Source organism: Gorilla gorilla, chromosome 10, assembly GCF_029281585.2.
Source record: "Gorilla gorilla gorilla isolate KB3781 chromosome 10, NHGRI_mGorGor1-v2.1_pri, whole genome shotgun sequence".
Classification (NCBI taxonomy): domain Eukaryota; kingdom Metazoa; phylum Chordata; class Mammalia; order Primates; family Hominidae; genus Gorilla; species Gorilla gorilla.
In genome coordinates this window covers 130,491,760-130,505,753 of record NC_073234.2, presented here as the reverse complement: position 1 = coordinate 130,505,753, position 13,994 = coordinate 130,491,760, and positions in this window count along the sequence as shown.

Here is a 13,994-nt window from a genome sequence, read left to right as displayed (position 1 = left end):
TTTTTTTTTAACACATAGTGTGGTGAGATAGTAATGTCTACTATCTTATGTGTGATTAATGAAATCTGCTAATATAAACAGTGAGAGGACAGGCACTCTGATTCTGCCAGTGGCTACCAATTAAGGAGGTGCTGCTCATTTTCAGGATGAAAAGGGAACTGCTCTGTCTTAGCTGTCTGTAATAATTTATCAAGAAGTGAAATTTTAAGGACATGACCCAGAAAGAACATGAGAATTTAAAAATCTCTCTTTCCCTTATAATAATAATATTAAAAATCATAGCAATAGTACTATAATGTACTAGATGCTTCTATGTACCAGGTACAAATTAAGTACTTTGCAGGCATATCCCTGTTTAATCCACTCAGCAGCCCTCTCTGGTAAATATCTATGCTGTGTTCAACTTTCAGATGAGGTAACTAGTGTTATAGCAAACAAGGGATGGAGTGTGAAAATGGCACTAACCATGACCTAGTTAAGGAAGCAAGTTTGGGATTTGGAGAAAGGAACATCTGTGGAATTGTCCACATTTTGTGACATGTGTATATGGGGCACTATGCGAGTAAGGGTGGCAGGGAAACCTAAAAACACACATATTCACAGACACGTGTGCAGACATACAAACACATACTGCATGGTCGAGAAAGAGTTGACTCACATTTAATAAAGTGTAAAATCCTTAAACCTGTAATAATTTCGATTATAAGCTATCACTAGATATAGAAGACAGCAACCCAGAGAAATATAACACACACACTCTTGCATGTTGGGGTCTCATTTTGCACACTGACAAAGAAACGGTGTACAAACCCAGGAGTGGTTTCCCAAAGCCTGATGCACACCGTCAGTTATTCACTCATCCCATCACATGCACAGTGGTCATTGGAATGGAGAGTGAGGGTGAGCCTGGGGATTATACGGGAAGTAAAAGTCACAGGAATGGATGATTGATTAGGTGGGACAAGCGTGGAACGAGATGAAGTTGAACAAGACTCCAAGATTCTTCCAGTTTGATTGAGTGGAAGGCTAAGCATGCCACGGATGCACTGGGGAACAGAAGTGCAACAGCAGGTTAGGGGGAAGGTGTTAAGCTCTCTTTTGGACAGCCCAAGCTTGAGGTGCCTGGGGGACATCCAGGAGCAGATGTGAGGAGACACACGTGGGTGTTTATGGGTCTGAGGCTTAAGCAAGAGACAAGTTAAAAGCCGAGGAGTGAACTAAGGGTGAACCCTGGGACATACTCTTGCTGAAGAAGTGAACTGAGGAAGAGGAGTGAGTGGAAAAGTCTAAGAAGAAACATAAAGGTCGAGTCAGGCGCGGTGGCTCACGCCTGTAATCCCAGCACTTTGGGAGGCTGAGGTGGGCAGATCACCTGAGGTCGGGAGTTCGAGACCAGCTCGACCAACATGGAGAAGCCCCGTCTCTACTAAAAATACAAAATTAGCCCGGCGTGGTGGCAAGTGCCTGAAATCCCAGCTACTCGGGAGGCTAAGGCAGGAGAATCGCTTTAACCGGGGCGGCGGAGGTTGTGGTCAGCTGAGATTGTGCCATTGCACTCACACCTGGGCAACAAGAGCAAAACTCCGTCTCAAAAAAAAAAAAAAAAAAGGTCAAATTCAACTGTTTCATGGAATGATGTAGTTATTAAGAAGGTGAAGAGGGCTGTGGATGGGATCAGACATAACCAGGAAGGGGAGGGATAAAAGGAGAAAGACAAATGTGTGAAGGAAGACGGCAAAGCGGCTGCAAAGGAGGGTGGCATATATGAGACCTCAGGGTCCTTGTAGTTAATTATGGTGGCCAAAGTCACATCCTGTAATCTAGAGTAGAAGACCTCCTTCAGCTGCCTTTAAAGATGGCTCCGTGTTTTGCAAAGAACAAGGGCCTTGGCGTGGGCAGCCCTGAATTTAAATCTGGGCTCTGTAACTTCCTAGCTGAGTGATCTTGGGCAAACATCTTCAATTCTCTGAGCTTCAGTATTATTATTCAGTAGCCCATGAAATGGAACTAATAATGTTTTACTCTGAGAGTCATTTTAAAAATACATCTTGGTAGTGATACATTTTCTTTCTTTCTTTCTTTCTTTTTTTTTTTTCTTTTTCTGAGACAGAGTCTCGAACTGTTGCCCAGGCTGGAGTGCAGTGGCGCGATCTCTGCTCACTGCAAGCTCCGCCTCCTGGGTTCACGCCATTCTCCTGCCTCAGTCTTCCGAGTAGCTGGGACTACAGGCGCCCGCCACCACGCCTGGCTAATTTTTTGTATTTTTAGTAGAGACGGGGTTTTACTGTGTTAGCCAGGATGGTCTCGATCTCCTGACGTCGTGATCTGCCCCCCTCGGCCTCCCAAAGTGCTGGGATTACAGGCATGAGCCACCGTGCCAGGCATGTAGTAATATATTTTCAGTACAAGTATAGATTATTCATTTTATCCACAACTCATTGTGTATGTTTGTATGAGTGTGGGTGGGGTGTGTGTGTGTTTGTGTGTGATTATGAATGATCAAAAAACTAAGACGAAGGGACTTTACAGACTCCAGTCATTGAAAATTCCAGAAGAATCACTTTCAGACAGAGCTGCGTTCATGGATTCAGATGAGACCAAGTCTTTTCATTGTTCTGTACTCCAGCTTGGCTTCCCCTTGAGTATGCTCCATTCTGAGGGTGATGTTGAAGTGGCCGCTTCCAGCTTTCAGCAGACTTTTTTAAAAAACCACCTTATTGAAGCATGATCGACATAATAAAAACCTGTGTATATTTTAAATAGACACAGTTTGGGATAAGCATACACCCAGGAAATCCTCACCACCATCAAGTCAGCTGACTTCTTATGCTCTTAGCGGCAACCACCTGATAGCACATAACCCCCCTCTCAAGGGCTCAAAGAAAAAACTCAGTGTTGAGTCTCTGTTGACTCCAATTGGTCAGACTTGAGACACATGCTCATTCAGATCCAATCACTGGCCAGCAACACTCTGATTGGCTGGGCCTGAGGGGGTCACATGACATCCCTGGAACCCAATCTTCCAAGGACTGTGAATGTAGAAATCAACATTTTGTTAATAAAAGACTGAATATTGGACATGTACACTTTACAAAGGACAACACGTGTGTCTGTGTGTGTGCATGTACAAATTTTCCTAGCTTATTACTTCATAGACATGTTTGGGTTTATTCCCACCTTAATCATTCTCATGGTCCTTCATGAATATAAGAAAGTTGCACCAAGTACCTGGTCCGTGCAGTTCTCTCTGGGGCAGGCACTGCAACGTGGCGTCACCCAGGATCTTTAGCTCCAGTCTGTCCCTGGGAACTTAAGAAGAATGCCTTCTGCCTCTGCTGACTCAGCGGGTTGACAAAGACCTCTGACACCCGCCTGGCCTTTCCCGGAACCTTAAGAAGGAAGAAGAGAGAGCCTCAGAGGGCAGGTTTAAAATTAGAAGGGAGTGCAACACTGCTTGTGGTTCTTGAACGTCAGCCATTCGGGAGGAATGGGAGATAAGGTGGTCAAGAGACAGGAAGCATTTATTTAAGATTCCTATCACACTGGGAAGCTGGAGGGGGAGTTTAGTTCAGGGGAAGAACAGGATGTTGCCAGGATCTGGGGCAGGGCCAAGGGCAGGGGGGTATGGAGGGAACGGATATTGAAAAGAGGGAGCTAGTCAGCCAGGGTTTAAGGAGAGAAGGTTTGGAGAAGTCCCAAGCAGGAAGTCAGCCAGGGAAGAGGCCCCTAAGGAGTTCAGGTCTCTTCAGTTGCAAAAGGGAGATGGATCTTCTCTTGGAAGACCTTGGATCTCTTCGGTGAAGCCGATGTGTTTCTGGGTGGTCTCTTTGGAAGGGGACTCCATTTAACTCTTGCGTGAGCTCTTGGTTTGGTGTTCTCCCTGGTGTCTTTCTGCTGGTCTCCCAGCTTGGAGGCCACCACACTGATATTCTCTGAAGGGCACCACCCTGAAGTTCTACCTTGACGTTGAAGGCTACAGAAAGTTAAAGGTCACATTGGTTGCAGACCTTGTGGTCAATTTCCATCCCACATGCATGTGGGGGCATAGTGGTGAGTACAACCATGTCCCTTTTTTTCCCGTTAGGGAAAACACATAGTTTGTCCAGTCTTCAAAAAAGACCCCTTAGCAAAACGCAAATCTAGTGAAGAAAATCTATGAAAAGGTCATTTGCAAAATGGAAAAATACAAGCCACCAACACACACCAAAGAAAAAACTATAATCATAATTCAAATAACTCACAACTGCATTACTGTGGCAAGCCAGGTATTGCCATGAACCTTGGACATACATTAATTCATGTTAGTCCTTTTGACAACCCTAAGAAGTATTTTCTTCATTTCATAATACAGTCCGATAAACCAAGACATGCAGGGGTTACGTCCCTTGTCTAAGATCACATCTCCCAAATGGCAGAGTTGGAAGGAAAGAGGATTGTATTAACGGCCTAATGGATAAAAGTCTGAGTTTGCAGCTGACAAAACTGGCTTTGGGAAAGTGACTTGACCTCTCTGAGCCTTAGCTTACCCAGTGCAGAAAGTGAGTATAAGATAGAACCCACATCACGGAGTTGCAGAAAGGCTTTAGCAAGGTAGCATATGGTTAGCACAGCGCATTTGTATTTAGAAAAAGTGCAATAGACAGTCGACTTTTGTTATTCTTGATTTAGAGGTTCTACTATAGCAGCCCTCCCTGTCTACATCTGACAGGGATTATAAAGAAGAGTCCATGCCTGACAACAGAGGCCAGAAGCCTCAAAAGAGTACGGCTGAGCTGTATCCCACCCTCACCCTCCTCTCCTGGCCTCTTCTGCAGACACAGCTGATAAGACCCCTGAGGGCACCTCTCACTCACCCACTAATCAACCCTCTGGGGAAGCATCTGGACCACAGGAGATGATCAATGACAGAGTAGTTGCTCAGCTCCACACCCACGGTCCATCTGGAGAGACACCCTTGGATTCAAGACTAAAGGCTTCCAGGAAAAGTGGTGAGGCTCAAGGTCATCGGTCAGTCAGAAACTGACCACCTTGCCTCTGGGGACAGTCTGGAGCTCTCACATGGACATTTGCCTTTCTTATTCCCGGGGGGAGTATCTGCTCCCTTTTGCTCTTTAAAGAAGCAGTCACACATTATTATTATTACTACTGTGATTTTTGCTACCATTGATTGAATGTGCCCATGTTCAGGGCCCTATGCTGAATGCTTTACGTGAATTTTCTCGTTTTATCCTCTCTGTAACTCAAAGTGCTGGGGAGTATTTTTAGCCCTATTTTACAGCCTGCTCAGTTTCTTCTCAATCGCCTCAAGCTTCCTCTGCTGAAATGATCCTCTACCATCCATTTTTCAACTGACCTATTTTTTCAAGTAGGCAAGTTAGCTCCTCCAGTAAGCCTTCACTAACCATGGGCTAGGCTGGGTGACCTGTCATGGTGCCCTCGTCCTTCTCCATCTTCACAGCACATTGCATGTCTGTATTTACCCAACAATCTGAAATATTTGCTTACTGCTGGTCTCCTTCATGAGGTTATAAGATCTAAGAAAGAAGGGACTGTGCTTGTCTTATATTCTGTCTGCCTAGTATAATCACACATAGTGGCTTCCCCATGAAATATTTGTGGAAGGGTCTGATGAGACCACATTCAGATGAGTGGATTCAATTCTAGATACTCTTGCTTATTAAGGGAAAGAGGTGCATGTCACTTCTGGAGGTCTCTCCTGGAGAAACTCTTATATTTTTGCACAAGGAGACATATACAAGTATGTCCATTACAGAATAATTTATGATAGAAGAAATTGGCATCAATTGAGATGTCCATCAACAGGGGACTGGATACGTGCAGTGTTATGCATGCACATGTTTCAATACTGCAATCAAAGTAGACAAACCAGAGTTATATGTGTCAACAGGGAGATTTCTGAGAATATGGAGAGAAAATTCTGTTTGCAAAGTGATTCATATCCCATCTATGACATTTAAAACACCCAAGAGGACCTCTATATTTTTAAGGGTTCATGTATAAGTATGGAAAATTATATTAAAATGAGAGTATATGCTCTGAGTTCATAATAGTATATTGTGTTTGTGTGGATAGCCTTGTTGAGAGCATAGAATTGGAACCAGGAGTATGCATAGAGAGGAGTTTAGCTTTACTGTGATGTTCCAATGGTATTTAAAAGCTGTGCATTCGTGTATTCATTGAGTAATTTTGAAAAGTGTAAACATAAAAGAGAGACAGTTACAAAATATGCCGACGTGTTCATAATGGTTTATTCCAGATGATAGAAATATGGGTGGGTCTTGTTTTCTTCTTTTTTTTTTGAATTTTTTTTTATGCTTTAAGTTCTGAGGTACATGTGCAGAATGTGCAGGTTTGTTACCTAGGTATACATGTGCCATGGTGGTTTGCTGCACCTACCAACCCGTCATCAACATTAGGTGTTTCTCCTAATGCTATCCCTCCCCTAGCCCCCGACCCCCCGACAGGCCCCAGTGTGTGATATTCCCCTCCCTGTGTCCATGTGCTCTCATTGTTCAACTCCCAGTCATGAGTGAGAACATGTGGTGTTTGGTTTTCTGTTATTGTGTTAGTTTGCTCAGAATGATGGTTTCTAGCTTCATCCATGTCCCCGCAAAGGACATGAACTCATCCTTTTTTATGGCTGCATAGTATTCCATGGTGTATATGTGCCACATTTTCTTTATCCAGTCTATCACTGATGGGCATTTGGGTTGGTTCCAAGTCTTTTCTATTGTGAACAGTGCCAATATAAACATACGAGTGCATGTGTCTTCATAGTAGAATGATTTATAATACTTTGGGTATATACCCAGTAATGGGATTGTTGGGTCAAATGATATTTCTAGTTCTAGATCCTTGAGGAATCTCTACACTGTCTTCCACAATGGTTGAACTAATTTACATTCCCACCAACAGTAAAAGCGTTCCTATTTCTCCACATCCACTCCAGCATCTGTTGTTTCCTGACTTTTTAATGATCACCATTCTAACTGGCGTGAGATGGTATCTCATTATAGTTTTGATTTGCATTTCCCTAATGACCAGTGATGATGAGCTTTTTTTCATGTTTCTTGGCCACATAAATGTCTTCTTTTGAGAACTGTCTGTTCATATCCTTTGCCCACATTTTGATGGGGTTGTTTGTTTTTTTCTTGTAAATTTGTTTCTTTGTAGATTCTGGATATTGGCCCTTTGTCAGATGGATAGATTGCAAAAATTTTCTCCCATTCTGTAGGTTGCCTGTTCACTCTGATGATAGTTTCTTTTGCTGTGCAGAAGCTCTTTAGTTTAATTAGATCCCATTTGTCAATTTTGGCTTTTGTTGACATTGCTTTTGGTGTTTTAGTTATGAAGTCTTTGCCCATGCCTATGTCCTGAATGGTATTGCCCAGGTTTTCTTCTAGGGTTTTTATGGTGTTAGGTCTTATGTTTAAGTCTTTAATCTATCTTGAGGTAATTTTTGTATAAGGTGTAAGGAAGGGGTCCAGTGTCAGTTTTCTGCATATGGCTAGCCAGTTTTCCCAACATCATTTATTAAATAGGGAATCCTTTCCCCATTGCTTGTTTTTTTCAGGTTTGTCAAAGATCAGATGGTTGTAGATGTGTGGTGTTCTTTCTGAGGCCTGTGTTCTGTTTCATTGGTCTATATATCTGTTTTGGTACCAGTCCCATGCTGTTTTGGTTACTGTAGCCTTGTAATATAGTTTGAAGTCAGGTAGCGTGATGCCTCCAGCTTTGTTCTTTTGGCTTAGGATTTTCTTGGCTATATGGGCTCTTTTTTGGTTCCATATGAAATCAAAGTAGTTTTTTCTAATTCTGTGAAGAAAATCAATGTTAGTTTGATGGGGATAGCACTGAATCTATAAATTACTTTGGGCAGTATGGCCATTTTCACAATATTGATTCTTCCTATCCATGAGCATGGAATGTTTTCCCATTTGTTTGTGTCCTCTCTTATTTCCTTGAGCAGTGGTTTGTAGTTCTCCTTGAAGAGGTCCTTCACATCACTTGTAAGTTGTATTCCAAGGTATTTTATTCTCTTTGTAGCAATTGTGAATGGGAGTTCAATCATGATTTGGCTCTCTGTTACTGGTGTATAGGAATGCTTGTGAGTTTTGCACATTGATTTTCTATCCTGAGACTTTGCTGAAGTTGCCTATCAGCTTAAGGAGATTTGGGGCTGAGACGATGGGGTTTTCTAAATATACAATCATGTCATCTGCAAATAGAGACAATTTGACTTCCTCTCTTCCTATTTAAATACCCTTTATTTCTTTCTCTTGCCTGATTGCCCTGGCCAGAATGTCCAATACTATGTTGAATAGGAGTGGTGAGAGAGGGCATCCTTGTCTTCTGCCAGTTTTCAAAGGGAATGCTCTCAGTTTTTGCCCATTTAGTATGATATTGGCTGTGGGTTTGTCATAAATAGCTCTTATTATTTTGAGATATGTTCCTTTTTTTTTTTTTTGAGACAGAGTCTCGCTCTGTTGCCCAGGCTGGAGTGCAGTGGCACGATCTCGGCTCACTGCCACCTCCACCTCTCGGGTTCAAGCTATTCTCCTGCCTCAGCCTCCCAAGTAGCTGGGACTACGGGCACTTGCCACCACACCTGGCTAATTTTTTGTATTTTTAGTAGAGACAGGGTTTCACCATGTTAGCCAGGATGGTCTCAATCTCTTGACCTCATGATCCACCTGCCTCGGTCTCCCAAAGTGCTGGAATTACAGGCGTGAGCCACTGTGCCCAATCTTTTTTGAATGTTTTAATCTCAGAGAGGGTAGGAGGGACATAGTGAGGGAGGAAATGGGGAAGAAGGAAAGAAGAAAGGAAAAAAGAAAGGAAGGAAAGAAAGAAGGGAGGGAGGAAGGAAGGCAGGAAGGCAGTCAGGAAGGCAGGAAGGCAGGAAGGCAGGCAGGAAGGCAGGAAGGAAGGAAAGGAGGGAGGGAGGAAAGGAAAGGAAAGGAGAGGAGAGAGCAATAAGAGTTTGTATAACATAGAGAATTTGGGAAGTAAGGAACTGGGAAACTGAGGCAGATTAGTAATAGTTGTGGAAACAGAGGTTTTTGGTTCAGAAAAGTTTCAAACCCCACCTTCACATATTCTCTGGGGGAGAAAATAGAGCAAATTAAAGACGCTAAAGATACAGCAGATTTCAGCACAATATAATACAAAGAAATTCTCATTAAAGACTTTCGGATAAATTTTAATTACCTAAACATATAGTAACTTATCTTCCTTTAAAATATCATTTAATGCTACAAATAAGTTTGGAGACTTCTTCTCTCCCTGCTCCCCCAGAAGTATCTAGTGTCGATTTGTTAATTACCTTTGTAGAACTTTTCAAACACCTTTGCACCCATGTCTTTAGCATAGAAAATATATAGCTTGGTTTTTTGTTGCTCTAAGCATGAATAGTCTTACTACACTGTACTAAATTTTCAGCAGCATGCTCTTTTTATTCATCATTGTTTCTCTGAGATTTCTCCATATGGATACATTATAGACTTAGTATGTTCTTTTTTATGACTATATAATGTTCCATTGAAGGACTATTTTACTTTTTTTGCATCACTGCTTTATTGGGAGATATACAGGTTGGTTCCAATTTTTTTGCTAATACAGTGTAGCTGTGAAACCCTCTTTACCCTCCTCCCACATCTCTGTAAGGGTGTACTTGCTGGACAGTAGGAAGAGCACGTTTTCAATTTTAATATATCCTGTCAATTTGCCCAAAGGAGTGATAAATAATGATGAGATATCTGGGACTAGACTAAGCCACCTTGCAGGAATAAGTTCCTCATCTCTGCAAGTGTCCAAGCATTGGCTGGACAGCTCTTGGCATGACTATTGTGAAGGGTTTGCTGGCCCTAAACAACCATCAAGGTCTCAGCCAGCAGAATAATGCTATGATCTCGCATCTCCCTGCAGCGGAACCTCCACTTGATATAACTCACGCCAACATCTCCAGCTGCAGTGACGAGGAAAAGTCATCTTTTCTGCAAATTTGGAAGAGCTATCAAGGACATGTTTGTCAAACCACATGTTTCTTGTTCCAATTGTGTTATATTTTATTCTAGCTGAGGACATCATAGCTAAATCCCTCATGTTTTGTTGGAGATTGGAATGAGTAGGCTTGGGTCCAAATCCTAAATCTGTACCAAGTAGCTCTAAGATCTTGGGCATGTTTTTTGACTTCCCCACGCATCAGGGTTTTTTGTCCACAGAGTGGGAAAATCCATACCCCTATTTCATGCTTGTTTTGATGATTCCATTGGTTGGTGGATGAAATGTGCCTAACATATAAGCCCATCTTCTAACTGTTGTTACTAATGGCTGCTGAGTTTATTACCCTGAGTGGTTGGGGGGTGCAGTGTGCTCGTCACCACACAAACTGGCTGTCTTAGAGATGCAGAGGTTGGGAGAAGTCTTTGCCCTTGGACAGGAAGGAGATTCAAGGTTTAACCAATCCATGGCACTCATTGCAGTGGCCAGCAAAACACTTTGTTCAGCATTTTATCTTTTTCAAAGCGTATCTATTATCTCATCTGTTCATCAAAGGCCCCTGCAAGGAAGTCCAACAGAGGATAGGCCCAAGGAGAGATGACTCAGGAATCTGAAAGTCAAGGCCAGACGCTTCTCTGACAAGCAGCTCATTGGACTGAGTTTATCCGCTGATCTTGGCCTGGGAGGAGTGTTAGGCTGTCCAGGCCAGGCCTGAAATACACACAGAGAGACTTCCTTTTCCCTGACCGTGGACTGCACTCCTAAGCCTAGCCAGATGGGCTGCAGATGTGAGCTCTGGGCTGCAAGGGAGGCCGGGAGAATGGACAAGACTCATACCCTTACATGGGATTCTAAGTCCCAATCCAGGTCCCACAGTACCATAGGAGCACCATGCTGGAATCTTGTGTCTCTCTCTGAGTTCAAATTTACAGAGTTTTGGACTCAGGAAGGTGACGCTGGAGATATTGTCATGCTTCTGCAATGCTGGTAGCTGTGTCAAAGAACATCTCCGGCAACAGCCACCACATCTTGCAGCCTTCAGGTCAGCTTGGAAAGAAGCCACAGCCTCGTGTCATTCCTGCAGCCCTAGCAAGCCCTGGAAAGCTATGAGGTTGCTGAATGCCTTCTTCCAGCGGATTTCAGGTCCTCCCTTGCCTCCTCCTTCTTCGACCTATTCCAAAGTTCAAGATCCCTTCCCTCAATGCTATAGCTTCAGCATAGCCATTGTTGACTTTTATCTCAAGGGACCAATTGCCACTGTCAACTCATTCAGAGTGGAACTGTTTGGAGTTCTGCTTTGGAAATCATAATTCCCTATCTCCAAGAGAGGCCTCAGGAACTTTACTTCTGGACATGGTTGAGGAAAGGTTCCTGGCTCAGCCAGACCTGGGTTTTGCCATCCATGGCTGTGTGACTTTGGAAAAATCATCTCACCTCTCTGATCTCAGGATTCTCATTAGTGGAAAGTGGGGAATCATCCCTACCTCGCAGGGCCACTGGGAGGATGAAAGAAAACTCATTGAAATGCCTGCTATAGTGCCTAGCATGGAGTCCATGTTTCTTTAGGGGTAGCTACTGTTGCTCTGGTTATTATTGTCCTTGTTGGTAGGGTACTGCAGAGCAGCAGCCTCTCTTCCTTCCTCAGCCAGATAGTCATATAGTCAGATGGACCTGCATTCTACTCTCAGCATCCCCTTACTAGCTGTGTGGACTCAAAAGAGCTACTTAGCTTCTCTGAGCCTGCCTCGGTTCCCTTATATGTAAAGAGAAGTTTAGAAAGTTTAATCCACTTCTGTAAAATCACGTATCCACTAAGGAATTTCAACTTCAACCTGTTAAGTTCAAGGCGCTGAATTGCTTAATTATTACACATGAATATTTTGATCATGTTTATTAATATTTCCCTTCACTATTTTTCTTAAACCTGACCTGGAAGGAGGACTATCTGAAAATCTTCTCTTCTTCGGATTCGAAAGTTCTGTCTCAAAGTCCAGGTCCAGCCCAGCAGGTTATCACTTTCCTCTGCAAAATAAATAAATAAGTAAATAAATGAATGCAAGCAAGTAAGCAGCCTAAAATAAACCATAGGAGAGCGGTTTGGGGATTCTCTGGAAATACTCACAAAAGGAGGATTTGAAGAAGGCAACTGGGATTTGCCTAACTCCAGAAAGGACCTTGATAAAATCTGCACATCAAAGGAAGCAAAAGGCTTCAAAAGGCAGGCTCTGGGTTCTGCCCTTTCTGCCTCCTGGCATGGCTAACTGGTTCACCTGCCACCAAAGCCAGAGGTTGAAGAGCAGGGAGCTAGGGGTTTTGTGGCAGGCACCTCACCGCAGTCAAGAGAGTGTCTCTGGAGGCTGGCACAGCTGGCTGGGCTTTTCCAACCTTTCATTCCCCAGCTCTGGGATCTTCACCTGGGCTCCAAACATCCAATAGCTCTGTGGATGGAATTCAGGGCACTCGTGAACCTGGACAGAAAGAAAATACATCATATCTTTGTTGACCAGCCTCAAACTGAAATTAAGTATTTCTTTCTGTTAATTCTGAATATAGGCAACATATATGTAGCAGGATTGGGAATCTTTGTGACTTTGTCACCAATAAAAATCACTGATATTGGCATATCACATCACATATGTCACAGATAACTTGATGTACTTTAACCTCATGACACCTCTGCCATCGTGGTTGTTATTAGATCTGCTGCTGGGACTTGATATTTCACGAGTTGAAAAAGAAGCACAAATATCACCATATTACAATTTCTTTCCTATTTGATAACTGTACTTCAATACAGTTGATTTCTTTAGTAATCTTATTTATCTATCTTATTTTACGGATTTTAAAACACTATTCTGAGAAGGGATCCCGAGGCTTCAGTAGACTGCCAAAAGTCTATGGTGTGTATACACACACACACACACACACATGCACACGCAATATCAGAATCCCTGTAGAACAGCCGATAAACTTTCAGCCTCGGTTTTCTTATCAGTGAAATGGTTCTTAGAATCCTTTCAGTGCATTTGTGAACAACACCTGTACCCATGTGTGTGAAAGTGCCCGGCACATGGGAAATACTCAATAAATGCTAACCTCCCTCTTTCTTCTTGAAGGTCACCTGCATATGACCTTGGGCCAAGAAGTAGTGTATTTACTACCTGCCTTCCATGGCCTCCCTTGAAGGGCTGGTTGCTACACACTGGCTCACATTTATCCCCCCCGAATAAAATGCCCCTCCCACACTGCCATGACACACGTCCAGTAAGAGGGAGCTTGACAAGATCACAAATATTTGAACAATCCTTGGGGTAACACAGGGCAATGACCCCAAAGTACGTGCTGCACCGGCTGAAAGTTTATCCTACAATGACAAACGTGACAACTCACAAAGTGAGTGGGGAAAGGGCCAGATAAGATAAAAAGCACCTACAGAGCCTATGGCACACCTCATGCAAGGAGGAAGAAATTCGGCACTGAGTGGCATCAGGGGAGTAAGACCACCAAGTCAAATAGTCTATTTTCTAGAAAGTTCCCAGCATCTGGGGTATAGTATGGACAGTTTATGTAAATGCAGCTTTGTAACTGTGTGACCCTGGGTAAGATGTTGTCCTTCCTGTGTGGCTAGGAAAAATCAGAGGGATCTCTGTAAAGCACTGATATGCTCTTTGAACAGAGTAAGCCTTCAGAAAATGATGCTATTATTGTTCTTATTACTAACATTATTATGTTGATATATAAAGTTGCTAATATCCCAGACTCAGTAGTCAGAGAGCCCACTTCACCAGTTAAAACTATATACCCTTGGGCCACTTTAAGTTTTTGTGTCTCGGTCTTTTCATTGCGATATGGAATAGCATTAGTATCTTGTAGGGTGGTTGCGGGAATTAATTGAGATAATATACAAACTGGGCTTAGGCTGGAGCCTGACACAGAACAAACACAGATCAAGTGTTAGCTATAAATATTAT